This window comes from Parus major, chromosome 13, assembly GCF_001522545.3.
Source record: "Parus major isolate Abel chromosome 13, Parus_major1.1, whole genome shotgun sequence".
In the NCBI taxonomy this organism is placed as follows: domain Eukaryota; kingdom Metazoa; phylum Chordata; class Aves; order Passeriformes; family Paridae; genus Parus; species Parus major.
The window spans coordinates 3,022,324-3,036,359 of record NC_031782.1 but is presented as its reverse complement, the minus strand read 5'-3'; positions in this window follow the sequence as shown (position 1 = coordinate 3,036,359).

Here is a 14,036-nt window from a genome sequence, read left to right as displayed (position 1 = left end):
TTTTAATTAACCAAAATGTGTGCTTACTTTGCTGAAGGTTGCAGTCTGTCTGGTGAACCCTGGTACACAAAGGACTCAAGAGACTGAATTTTTGTGCTGTGAATTAACAGAAAAGGTGAGCTCTGTATTGAGCCCATCCAGGGATTTGATAAGCCATGAAACCTGAGAGTGCCTGGATACTGCTTGTATGTGCAAATTTGGATCAAGATTTATGAAAACAGGTGCCACAACTTGTATTTCCAACATCTAAATAATCTACTTATTTTCTAAGGACTGTTTATGACTTTAGCAGTGGCCCTCAGTTTTATCTCCACAAGCAGAGGAGGCTGTAATGGGAGCAGTTAAGTTCTTCAAGCAGGGCCAATATTCTTTATAAATTCACTGGATTTTGAAATGTGTCTGTATAACCTCATATTTTATTAAAACTGAAGTGCACAGATAGCACTGCTTGAAGTGGAACTTCCCTTTTCAAATATAACCTTGGAAACAAACACTGGCTGGAAGAAATTGTGTCTTGGAGGTCATAAAGTTGTGGGGCTTAAAAGTCACTAAAATGCACTGAAAATCCCACTTTAAGTGAAAATTGTTTTTCACTCTGGATTCCTGTCTTCCACTGCACTTCAGAAATTTTTAACATGGTTCACACAGGTCAATCCCTACTGAGCACTGAAGTTGTTTTTTAAGTGAAAATAAAAACCCCACTAAGAATGAGTCAGCAGGACTGCACTCTCTGCACCTGCATTAGCAGGAATTTTCATTTGGGGGAAATGCTTGAAATTTTTCCTCCTATTTTGGTGTCCCAAACTTGCAGAGCTGGGCCATACTTTTTCTCACTGTCATGGGTAATAAAGGTTGGATTATTCTCCTGGCTTCTGAGGGAAACCTCCTTATTACTGGGCAGCTGTCGCTGAGGGATGGTTTATGTTCAGTTTGTGGGATTATGCAATTGTCCTGGTTCTGACACAACTGCAGCATCATCCCAGTAAACAAAAAAAAAACTGCAGGAAACTCTGGGGAGGCAAAGGGAGAGAAATCACTTCTTCAGGGGGAATCACTTCTGCTCTCTGTCCTTCCTGAAAACAGGATTTCCTCCTGGAAACATCTATCATGAGTAAGATAAAATCACTCAGCCAACGCACTTAATGTCCATTTGAAAAGGGAATAGTATTTGCTGTGTTTTATAATACCCCAGCTGAGGCAAGAGAAAGATAGCAAGCTGCAGGAATATGTCCTGTATTACATAAAAGAACCACGAGATTAAAGCTGACTGTGATCTTGTTTGCTCAAGATTTAAATTGATGTCTCTCATAGATACCAGCGGCCTTAACCTGCATTTACAATGGCAGAGGGGAATATTTGGTCATAAAAGCTGAAATCTGATGTGTTAAAGCAAAAAACTAAAAGCCTTTCAATATTTCTGCAACATGATGGTGTTCCCATTTGATCCTGACAAGTTATTTACTCAGTTGGTGCCTCAATTTCCTAGCAGTAAACTGGAAATAAAACTTCTGTGAGTGCCACAGTGGTGCTAATTCTTGTGGCAGGATTAGAGGGTCTGAATGATGGACACTAAAAAGAGGTTTTTTTGTCGACATTCTCTGCATGCAACATCAAGATATCAGCGTTTCTCTTCCCCTGTGCTAGTTAGAGAGAAATATTTGGCCATCTTTTCCCACTTAAGCCCATTTATAGCTCTCTGAAGAGCCCCACTGTCTCCAGTGACCAACTGAAATGACAGGGAGCTGCTCATTGGCATTTCCAGAACAACTAGAGAAAATCAATTGTTGAATTTAGCTACAACATTGTCAGTAAATAGACCTTCTGATCCAATTTCAAGGTCAGTGCACACCAAGCTTAATTAAAATGGTGTGGTGTGTTACCCATTGTTATTGAATGATTTTGAATATTCAGGAAGGGCTCTGAGGGCTCTGGAATTCACTGGAGCGATGGAAATAAAAATGGGAAGAAGCCTTAAGAGGACCTGGAGAGCTCTTATTTCTGCTTCCATTTTTCTTATTCTTAAGTTGCTAGGAATAATTAACCCAGAGACTTTCTTGATTAGGTTAAACTGGCTAAAACCAGCATTGTCCCAGAAAGAAGGGTCCCTTTTTTCCCTCCAAGGCATTTTCTCCTGCAAGTGTGAGATTCTGCTGGGAGCCTGGCCTAAGTGAAAGCAAAATGAGAAACATAAACCCTGCACCTTAACTCCTTGTTAAGTGTGTAATTGATTGAATTTTCTTCAAAATATCCAGATTGATTTTCCTCCCTGCACAATTTTAAACCATGTAACATGTTAAATTTAGTAAAAACTACTTATTTTCATGTGTAATAGAGAATCAATATCTGCAGCCACTGCTTAATTCAATTACAGGAGAACGTGGGTTTTTTTTTTAGATACTTTATAAAATGACCTCCCCAAGCACATAAAGAAGTACCAGGAAGGTATAAATTAAGGTGAAAGACACAGTAGGAGTCAGTTCTCTACTCCCACGTCTTGTTACATCTACTGAATGCAAGACTAATCTGAGCCTCCCTCCTTTCCCTTTGCTCCCACTGAGAGATCTGGGCTTGGCCTCCTATCTGACTCAGTTTTATTGGATGGGATATGACATCATTTAAGTGATTTTTTGGCCCAGTGGGACTAATTTTTCCCATCCACTGGCTCCATTTGCAAGGGCAGAATTCCACCCACTGCCTTGACTTTCCTGTGCCCCAACACGTCAAAAACATTCAGAGGGCAGCATTATTCCTTTTCCTAATTAATAAGAATATGAGCAACTCTTCTGCTGTGAAATATTCATGGAGAATTTGCTAATAAATATTCATCAGTGTTAACAAATAATTTTTTCCTTTGCATACACCAGTGACATTAAGAAAATGAGAATACACACACACAGAGCCGTGCTGTATTACAAACCACTGCTATTATGACATGCTGCAAATCCAATTTATTTCAGGAGCCTTGAACACAGATCATGGCAGTAAAATGTCTCCTTTATACACATCAGTGGTTGTTTGTGGCACAACAGCACTTCTATGTTTTAATAATGTAACTACTCCCTTGAACTGTGCTTATTTCCTCAGTGATGGATCCCACATTTATAGCAGCAGATGAAATGCTTCCAGTGACATTTTAGTGCTGGAAATCAGAACATTTATACCTGGTGTAAACTCAAAATTGACTCTATTTTCTACAGTGTCTTAGTACTAGAAAATACTTCCACTGGGGAAAAAAGAATTATTTTTCACTGGAAAAAAAAAAAAGTTTTATTTTAAATGGTAACTGCAAGAGAGGCTTACTGGAAACTGTGAATAGTTCAGATTATTTCCCTTGCTCTCTTACCTAAAATAGAGCCAACTGGATGATGACAGTTCATTCTGAGGCTCTCACACAGCTGATTTCTGGGCTCTTCACCAAGCCCAGCCCAGCTTGCTGCCCTGAATTTGGGAGATTCACTCCACTCCTCAGTTTGGCAGCATCTCCCCAGCCTCTTGTGGGGTCAGACTGGGACATTCTCCTCTTTCCATCTTTGCACCTCTTTGAACAGTTCCTAACATTTCCTTTCCTATGGGAAAGGCCAAGAGAACTGGGATTGTTCAGCCTGGAGAAGGCTTTGGGGTCACTTAATTCTGGCCTTCCAGTATTTGGAGGAGCTACAGGAAAGATGGGAAAGACTTTTACAAGGGCTTGAACTGACAGGACAATGGGGAATGGCTTCAACTGACAGAGATTGGAAGGGAAATATTCTTATTAGGGAGAAATTCTTCATTGTGAGGGTGATGAGGCCCTGGCACAGGTTGCCCAGAGAAGATGAAGTGCTTATTTTGCTGCAGAAGTCAAGGAAATGGAGGGAATAAAACGACTGCATTTGAAAAAGAGCAGAGAGGTGTGGCCCCAGGTTTGGCCTGAGTGAGATGTTGTGTGTGCTGCTCTTGGGGCCAAATCTGGGATTTTATGTACCCCTCAACAAAATGAGATGACAGCTGCTGTGGGGAAGGTCCAGGACAAAGAATCTGCAGCCCCCAGTTAACGAGAGGTTTTTCACCAGCTTGTAGGTGCTCAGGAGGTTTGGTGGGGATGGAAGAGCTCCTGAGGAGGAGAGGGAAGCATTAAGTCAAAGTGAAAAATGAGGCAGAGAGGGGAAGGTGTGCTCAAGTGAAGAGGGAATCGCTCACCAGCACATTTCAAAGTGAATATCTTCACAGGAGAGTAATTAATCTTATTTAGGATTTTCACAGAGGGCTCGTAGGAGGGCTGTGAGCAGAGCAAAAGGGAAGGAGCTGTTCAGAGTGGCTTTGTGCTGGTTTCATGTTGGCCATCCAGACCTCTCAGGGAGCAATATCTGGATTTTAACCCCATCTTCTCTGAGCTCCTGTTAAGGGGCACACCAGCAGCACCTGCAGGAGCAGTCATGATGACATCCATGTGTAAATAAGCAATCCCAAAGGTGAAAGCTTTGCTCTGGGGTTTAATACCTCAGCAGGTTAATTTGAAGTGTTTGACAAATGAATCATCAGGTAAAACTGTGTCAATTTCCTACTTTAGCAGGGAATTATTTCCCATGCCTTTGGCTTGCTGATATTCACTGGAGGGCCATTCCTGAGCTACAGAGAGATGCCACCTCTGCTGCCACCATGGCTGTGGGCACTGCCCACCAAATCCATGGCTGAAAATCAGCACTGCAAAGGATTTACCACTTGGAGAGTCTGAAATTGCCACCCACAGGGTCTTTATCAGAAAATCAGCCACAAAGGGCTGGTGGAATCACCACCAAGTGAATTGCTGCATGAGGGAGTCACATCCACATTTATAGCTGAGATCTTCAGGCTGATTGATCTGAAGCGTGGCCAAAATATATCAATAAACCAAATTCAAAGTGGTATCATGAAGACTGGAATTCATCACAGTGTTCTGTGGGATGGGACATGCTCTTTGCAACTGGTATGTGAGTTCTAGGGGAGGAAAGAGCCAAAGATAAACTTTGGCTTCTGTTGATGGGAGGGAATAACCACTTTACAAGGGGAAGAGGAAAAGAAGAGAAGGGGAAGCAGTTAAAAATTTCAGCCTGACTTGTATCCTGTTCTGTGTTCTTGCCTTTGCTGGTGTTTGAGATTCAGGATGGACAGTGTTTCTCAGTTAACATCCCACGCCAAACTGCACCTGGCAGAGAATAAAATAAATCAGTAAAACCCCAGAAAGATCTTTGAGGTCATCACCACAGCCCTTGAATAAAAACAGCTCACAAACCTTCAGGCTCTGGCACTGTGCTTTCTTCACAGCAATGGCTGGAGGCTGCAGAGGATTTTATGTGTCTGTCCAGATCTGGAGGCAGAAGATGCTGAAGGCAGGAGGATGTCTCTGGTGTTAATCACAGAGTTATGGACATCCATCCCTTCTCCTCCAGCCCCCAGGACTGGTTTGTTTCTCACCTGGTTGCCAGGGAAGGAGCAGGAGGCACCTACAGACCTGTTGCTCAAAGCTGGCAAGGCTCTGAAGAAGAATTTGGGAAAAAGTGCCCCACAATTGATCTGGCAGCACCAATCCTGGTGGTGGGAAGAGGTGACTTTTCCCAGATTTCTGTGGGGATGTGTGTGATGAGCCTCACGCAGTGATTCCTGCTCTGAAGGCTGGCAGCCCTGTGTGAGTGTTCAGGAACTAAACAAAACCAGGCAGAAACCATCAAAGAGAGAAACCTCAGTTTACAGAGAGCTGTTGAGTCAATAAAACCCTTCCCCTCACCCCCCTGCTTCCCATGTACTCAGCCAACACCAGCTGTGGCCCAATTAAACTTCACTGCTTACAGAAATGGATCTGTTGCAGACAGGCACACAATGGATTATGATTGTAATCACTTAAGAGGTCACAGCAGCTCACTGCTTGTGTTTTCTGATTTCTGGGTGAGACACAGGAGCGAAGTTCTGACCTGCTTTGGGTGGTTACAGACCCTCCAGCCCCTTGTTGTCTGTCAGGATGGTGAAATACCACTTGTGGTGTCAGCAGGCACCGATGATTCCTCATCTGTTCCAAAGGCAGGTGCTCCATCAGGCCGAAGAGGAGTGTTGGGAGCAACAGTGAAATTCTGACTTGCAGGATCAGTGTGGTCCTAACTCCAGGCTGGGAACTCCAGGGAAGTGGAAATACCTCAGGGCAGATGGGAAAAGAAACTGCAAACCCAAAGATCCTTCTGATGCCTGGAGAGGCTCCTGGAGCAGGGTTAAAGGAATAAAGCAGGGATTTATTAAAAGCCCTTCCAAGGATGCACCTTGGGCACTGCAAGAGCCCGGCCCTGGCTCCACCCAAGATGGGCCCTGGCTCAGGAGTTTCACTCTTGGATCAGTTCTGGTCCATTTCCACCTTGGGGTGAATTGTGCAATTCCAGCTGCAGGTGATGCAGTCCCATCCTCCCAGCTTGCTCTCCTCAATTCGCTGCTGGTTGCACTTTTTGGGCCTGGAGCTGCAGCGGTGTCCTTGGCTGTGGGGCTGGAGAAGGATTGTTGTGTGTGCCTGAGCTGTGAGGAGACCCTGCTGACACTTTGTGTGGAGTTCAGAGTTCTGCACCAGTGCAGAGGCTGGAAAATGTGACAGCTCAAACTTCAGGCATCACTGCAAGGTGAAACCCTCACAGTGACTTTCCTGGAGCAGCTTCAGCCCTGTGAGGTGGGATGTGGCCCCTGCTGCTCTGTTTGACCAGCACCCTCCTCCATGGGGACACTGCTGCTCTTCAAAATGCCTCAAGGACTTCAGGCTCTACACCTGGAGGAATAAATTTGTGTGCAAGGTGTTTTACAGTGGCATTTAATATGTCTCTCTTTGAGGTGTGCAATTGTTTTCTGTCACTTCCCAGTCCTGTCAGCTAAGGAAGTTCTTACAGACACAGAGTGCAGCATTTTTTCTTCTTTTGAGTTCTTTTCTGAGGATCTTTCTTCACTGGGCCTCCCTGGAGGCATTAGCCTGTAATCTGTAATGCCATCTGCTTTGCTGGGCTGCAGCCAGGTCACTTTATTAAATCAGCAGGGATTAATTGATGGCATTGTTTTCACTGAGGGACAGAACAGTGTCAGGGAGCAGAGGCAAAGGTGCAGAACAGCACAAGAATTTCAGTTCTCAGGGATCTCAGCAACAAAAAGGGGAAAAAAATGGGGTTCCTCTTCTCTTGGGGTACTTTTGGTTTCAGGTATTATTGTGATCTACAAAATCACCGCAGCACCGAGGCATTCTTCACTTTTTGGAAGTGAAAAGACCAGCAGCACTTTCAGGGTGTAGGGCTGAGGTGAGGAAATCAGGAGATATTTATTAAGTGTAAGAGCCAGACAAAACCTCACTGTGAGTAGAAACTTATTCCCATCTGCTCTGTGCCTGGCCCTTTTAGCTAAACTTAACTTGTGGCTGCTGCTGCTTTGTCTGGAAAGAAAATCTGAAGTGATTGATGGAGAGGGACAGTTTTTATTAGACAGATTTGCTGGGAGCTTCTCTGCTCAGCTGTCTGAAAGGCTGCAAGAAAATATCTGCACCGTGCTACAATCCCAGCTCTTGCTTTACACACACATAAGGGGAAAAAAGAGAAACATTTTCTTTTACTTGGAGGAGCAGCCAACAACTTTCCTTTAAAAAAAACACCCAAAAGGACTGAAAATTGCTTTCAAAGTCTTGTCAAGGTTTAATTAATTTTTTTGCTGTTTTCCACACTCTGGTGTGTATTTTGCTCATTTTCACATTGGACAAGGGGTTATTTTTATTCTTTTGAATAAATTAATCAATTTTTGATAGAGTTCTGGATGTGGCGAGGCTGGAATATGTAATTGTGCTTGTTAGTGCTGTGAATATTGAACATTACACAGAAAATGAACAGTGTTGGAAAAAAATACCTTATAAAAGATAATCCAGCAAATTAAAATACAACAACAACAATCATATAATAATCGTTATTATATAATAATATAATAATGATTATATAACAATAATTATAATAATGTAATTATAATTATTAATAATAATAGCAGTAACAGCAGCAAATAAACTGCCTGCAGGCTGTCACATTTATTGTATCTCAGAATGAATTTGGAAAAGCACATGAATTAATTTTGCCAAATAAAATGTATTATTTGTCTGTATCATTGGGTATAACACACTGAGCTGCCTGGAATCTGTTTAAGGAAAGTCCAGGTGAATCTCTCTGAATGTCCAGGACTATAATGAGATGAAAAAATCCAACCATGAAAACACCCAGGCTGGTGTTTACAACCAATGTACCCTTTTTAAACACTCTGGTGACTGCAAAGTATCTTTTACAACACATTGTTAGAAGCCCCAAGGTTACAAGCAGCTTTAAAACATCAAGACAGCAATAAAACACCTTTCAACCTTTTATGAGAGACCCAGGTCATGAATGCACTAAAAGTAGTCACTCATTAAAATATACAGGTTATTCCAAGGAATTGCAATCCTGCAGGAGCAGATTTTATTCTTTGAGATCAAAAATACTCCAAACAATACCCACAAAAAGTAAAATGTTTTGCTGGAGAATCTCCTTTGATATGAGCTGACACGATTTTTCTTTACTGGAATGACAGTCTCATGGAACCCGGTTTTGCAATTGTTCCTGATTTGCTTTGGAATTTTTCATCTTGGGAAACTCCCAAATATCTTTTGGGAAACTCCAGACTTATGTCTTCAAATGGACCAGAAATGACCTCAAAGGATCAAATGTCAATGTTCTTTTGGAGTAGTTGCTTCTGGGTAGGAAGTTGCAAGGATTCTGAGCACCAACAATCTTCTATTTCTTTCATTCTTTTAATTTTTAAAGGAGCTGTTAGGAATATTTTTGGTTTATGATGATGTAGTCTTGTGTTGTAACACATTCAGAGCCTCAGGACATGAGGACCTTGAGAATTAAGGGTGAGGAGAGGTGCACCCAACAGCTGGTTTTGTTTTGCATGCATTGGAGACCTTGTGTAAACAACACATCTTAATATAACTTTACTCCAAATAATGCCAGAACTGTTTGATTAGTTACCATTTTTCAAATATGCACCATAATTTTGTTAAAAGCTGACAAAATCAGCTTGGATAAATGTGTTGATAGCATTATGTTGCAATCTGATCACTTACTGTCATTAAGTAGGGAAATTCTTCATCTTCAACAGATTCTACAGTCAGCCTGAAAGCTGAAAACTTCCAACCCAAACCATCCTGTGATCCCATGATTCTATAAAAAGGAGAAAGGGGAGGAAGAACTCTTCTTCTGGCGAAATGGAATACAATATAATACAGTCATTATTAATAATAATGCAATTATTTTTCTAAGTATATGTTTATGAGGTTTCAGGGCTACAGCAAGAGTTGCCTTTTTCCCAGAGCAGAGTTCAATCTCTTTTAAAGCCTATTAAAGTCCCAGGGATGCATCCATCAGTTATTATACTGCGGGAATGTGGTGACAGGAGACATCCTAAGGAAAGGAAGAGCCAAAGGATGGTAGGGTTAGCACAGATAATGACACTCATTTGTCTGCAAGGGGAATGTTGGCTGAGTTGTAAGATTTTTAAATTGAATTGAACTTTGGATGATCTCCATGTCTCAGGTCTCTAAATAATCCTTATCTCTTTTCACAGAAGGTGGAGGAGCAGCTCCCCAGGGTCACTCATCTTGTGAAAGATGCCCTGCACAGCAACTCCTCTATCACTGATTTGGCAGCATTTTCCCAAGGCCAACTGATTGCTAATTATTGATAATACCAAATTATTTTCCCAAGTCTTTTCCTCTATAAATTCTCAGCCTCATCACTTAGGATTAAAACAGTGATAGATCAGTCTTTTCACATGAGAAGGTTTCTGCCTGGTTCCTTGATGTGGAAATTCCCATTTCTAAAGTCACCATCAAGTCAGAGAAGGTTTTGAGATTGAAAGAGCCAAAAGTAACAAAACCTGATAATGAAAAATGTTATCAATGAAAATGAAAACTGGTCTGATAGGGTGGAACAATTATCTGGGTAAAATGCAGAGTAAAATCATCACCCTCACAAGGAATGTTTGCTGCAGATTAAGGCCATTGACTCATTACATTGAGAGGCTTCTTGTGGCATTCTCCTGAAAGGCTGCAGCCTTGCAAAAGCCTTTAGTGGGAATGTGTGAAGAAATTCAAAGGTCATATCCTTCCAGGAAGAGTCATAGGGAAGGTGTTTAGCCAAGCACAGTCAGGGATGCTTTTGTCTGTTTGTTGGACAGAGGAGTTCAGCTCGTAACAGACATTTTCCCATGTATTTTATGAGCAAGATTTTAAACAGAGCAAGGCAAAACAATTGTACTTCTCGTGTGCTTTTACTGTAAGCTGGAATTTCAGTAAGAATGTCTTCAGAAGCTATTTTTTAATTTGCACAGCACTAAGAACAAGATGTGAGGTGGTGCAGAAGATGAGATAGCACAGGTTTGTGGAGCTGTGCGGAGCTTTGCAATCTGGGTTTGGGGCTGAAAAGAGGGAAATGTACAGAAGGGGGCTTGGAGAGAATATGCAGAGCTGTGGGAAATACAGACAGGGAAGTGTGAGAGACTGAGGGCAGAATTTACTCAGTTTTCCAGGGGGAGACACAAAAGGGAGCAGAGCAGTGTACAGCCTGTTTGGAAAGAGTCATTCTCACAGTAAATAGCACTTTAATCTAGCAGGAGAAGAATCAACAGTTGGGTCTTTTCAATAATATTTTAAAATAATAAATCATTGGGATAATGTTGCCAGGGGTACAGAGAGTTCCTATTGCTGTGAGACTCTTTGTAAAAATATGCCTTAGATGAATCAGAAGCCCTTGTGCAAAGCTGAAGTTACCAGGAAAGATGATTTATGGGTGTTGAGCAAAAACTCTGACTATAAATTCATAATAGTGACGTCTACACTTAAAACCTGCATTCCTTTTTTTATTTTTAATGAAAGAGTGTATGGCAAGGAGGACCTGGGAATTACTGCAGTGCATTTATTAATCAAAAAATGATTGGAAGACCAAGTTCTTATTCACTCAGTGTTAGCCCATCTGGGTTCAAACATTGAACACTGCAGGCCTGAGTGGTTTTTGGAAGAAAAGAGAAAGAAAATCCACCTTTTACAAAACACACAGGAAGAAAAAAGAGCAACAGATGACTAACAGTGCTGCTGTGATTGCACAGTTTTGTGGTGAACTGTGATCAGCAGTGACATTTCAAGGAGTGGAACACCAACTCCATGGTGTTTACATGATACCCTGCATTTTTACCCCTAGAGTGTGGTGATTGTCTGCAGCCAAGAGAGAGAATCCAGCAATGGCAGGAGACTGAGATGAATTCCTGCTGGAAATGAGGTAGCTCATGGATACCCCGGGGTAGCTCAGCCTGTTGAAGGGATTCTGTGAAAGCTGTGAAGCTCCATGACTTTCCACTGCCTGGGCTGCCTGGGTGTGAGCAATTCCTCGCCCCCATCCCGAGCGTCTCCTGGGCTTGAGGTTTCACATTTTTGGAAGCTGTGAAGTCTCCTGTCACCATTCATGTGGGAAGGCCATGACACACTGAGCAGTCTGGGGTGGTAAACATGCCCAGTGCCCTCTTCCAGACAGAGACAGAGGGGAGGGGAAGAGGCTTGCAGCTCTTTGACAGGCAGTCCCTGGAAGATGCCTGGCTCTAAATATAGAACCTGCTCCGTTTTCAGCTGCTCACACCTTGCAGCAGCAAAGAGGAGAAGAAGCTTTGCATTCAGTTCAGCTGCAGCTCTTTGAGAAGCAAAAAAAAAGGGAAGGCGGTTTATTTCTGGAGGACAAACTTCCTCCAAGTGCCACTGACGGGGGTTGTTGTCCAGACACTCTCAGGGCTCCGTGAGATGTTGGTGGTTTCTTTATGCAGGAGGAAATTCTGTGGGACTGGACCAACCAACACCAGCTCATCAGAGCTGGTTTTTTTTAGAAGAACACTGAAAAGATGCCAAGATATCACTGCTCTGGCCCAGGGCCGGTGCAAGTCACAAAGCGGTTTGTCTAAAAGTTTCCCATAGCAGAATCACAGAATGGTTTGGCTTGGAAGGGACCTTAAACCCCTCCCTGCCATGGGCAGAGACACCTTCCAGTATTCCAGACTGCTCCAAGCCCTGTCCAGTGGCCTTGGGCACTTCCAGGGATCCAGGGGCAGCCACAGCTTCTCTGTCACCTGTGCCAGGTCCTCACCGCCCTCATAGAGAACAATTTTTGTTCCTGATATCCCATCTAACCCTGCCCTCTGACAGTGGGAAGCCATTTCCCCTTGTCTTGTCACTCCAGGCCTTGTAAAACATTTCTCTCCATCTAGTGGGGTCCCTCCAGGCACTAAAAGGCCAAAATTTGGCCACCCCAAAGCTTCTCCAGGCTGAGCAATGCCAATTCTCCCAGCCTTTGCTCGCAGGAGAGCCCCAGAACCAACCTGGTGGCCTCCTCTCTGTGTAAAAAACACCGTGACAGAGGTTTTTGTCTGCAAACCTTTGTCCTAATCTGTTTTCTTCCCCAGCCATGGCCATGCCTGCAGAGGCCCAGCCTTGTGCAGCCAGCTCACCCAGAGATTTGTCTGCCAGGCCCCAGCAGAAACCAAACTTCATTTGCCTCCCAAACTCTTCCTTTAGCAAGGCTCCTGTAGGAATGGGAAAACAAAATCCCCTGTGCAAGAGCAGGATCTGCTTCTGTGCTGGAGACCCTCAGAGACACGCAAGGACCTTTAACCTGCTGAACTTTGAAAGTCTGAAAACCTTCAGGAGGTTGCTCCATAAATAGCCCCTTGTCAATTAGTCAGCTGTGAATATTTCTGCTGTTATTACACAGATGTTGCAAGCTCAAGTCAGTGGCTAAAAAAAATACTGAGCACAATGACTTTTATTTAATTGTTATTCAATACACATCTCAGGAGAGGTGACTAAGAGGTGAATGAGAGATTTCAAAGTCTCTTAACTCTCTAATTTTGCACATAAAAAAATAATTTTGGTGCAGAACATCATTTAAGATCTGTCTTAAACACTTAGAGGGAATAATTCTTAATTAAATCTGACCTTTTCTCCTCCTAGGGTGAATTTACCAAAAAACAACAACAAACCAATAAATATATTTGCTAACTGCAACTACTTTAACCCTATGCAAACACTTTGGAGCTTATGGTGCATTCTTGAGATATTTATTTAGAAGAATAAAACAGCTCAGGCAACAGGAGCTGTAGAGCTGTGGGAAGTTGATAAATTTTTGTTGTCCTTCACTGAGTGACTAGTTCTGATTGTTTAAACAAATTTTAAAAATTCATATCCAAGTAAACACATCAGTACATCTAAGTGTTTCTTCTGATTATTTACAAGTTAAGATTAATTCATTAAAATTATCTGTAAGACAAATTGACACGATATAGTTCTGTTCTAGGTGAAGCTACATAAGGTATTTAAATCTAAAAGATTTAAAGGGTTGTTTTGCCATATATTTGGGTTGGTTTTCATAATGCCTGTCTTTCTCTGCATCAAAACCAGAGCACTCAGCTCAGACTTTCAGCTGCTATAGAGTGCAGTCATGCAGACTGATTCTCCATGTATTTGTCAATGTTTAAGTAGTTGTACTACAGTAAGTGTTGTAAGGAGATGGCAATTCAGTTCAGCCTGCAGTGCTGTCAGAGATTTCATCCCTCTGTGACAAAAGAATGCCATAAAACACTGTGCCAGTGTCCAGAGAAGAATAATACACCACCAAATGCACAAATATTAAATTCTTTAGCACCTCCTGCAGGCTCCCTTCTTGCAGATTATCTCCTGTGTGCAAGAACAGGCTTCATTTTGCAATTTTTCAGCTCAAATCAGCACAGCATTGTCTTGTGAATATCTACTCTTGGATATCTTAGGGAATAGCCACCTTTGATGGGAAGACTCAATTTTGATTCATTGGTTATAAAGAACACTAAAGTGCTGCACTTACTGCAGGAATAAATCCCTTTTATTTTTCTCAGATGTCTGAGCCATCAACATTTTATACTCAGAGTGGAACTTCGTGTGCCCTCTCCTCTCCTCTCCTCTCCTCTCCTCTCCTCTCCTC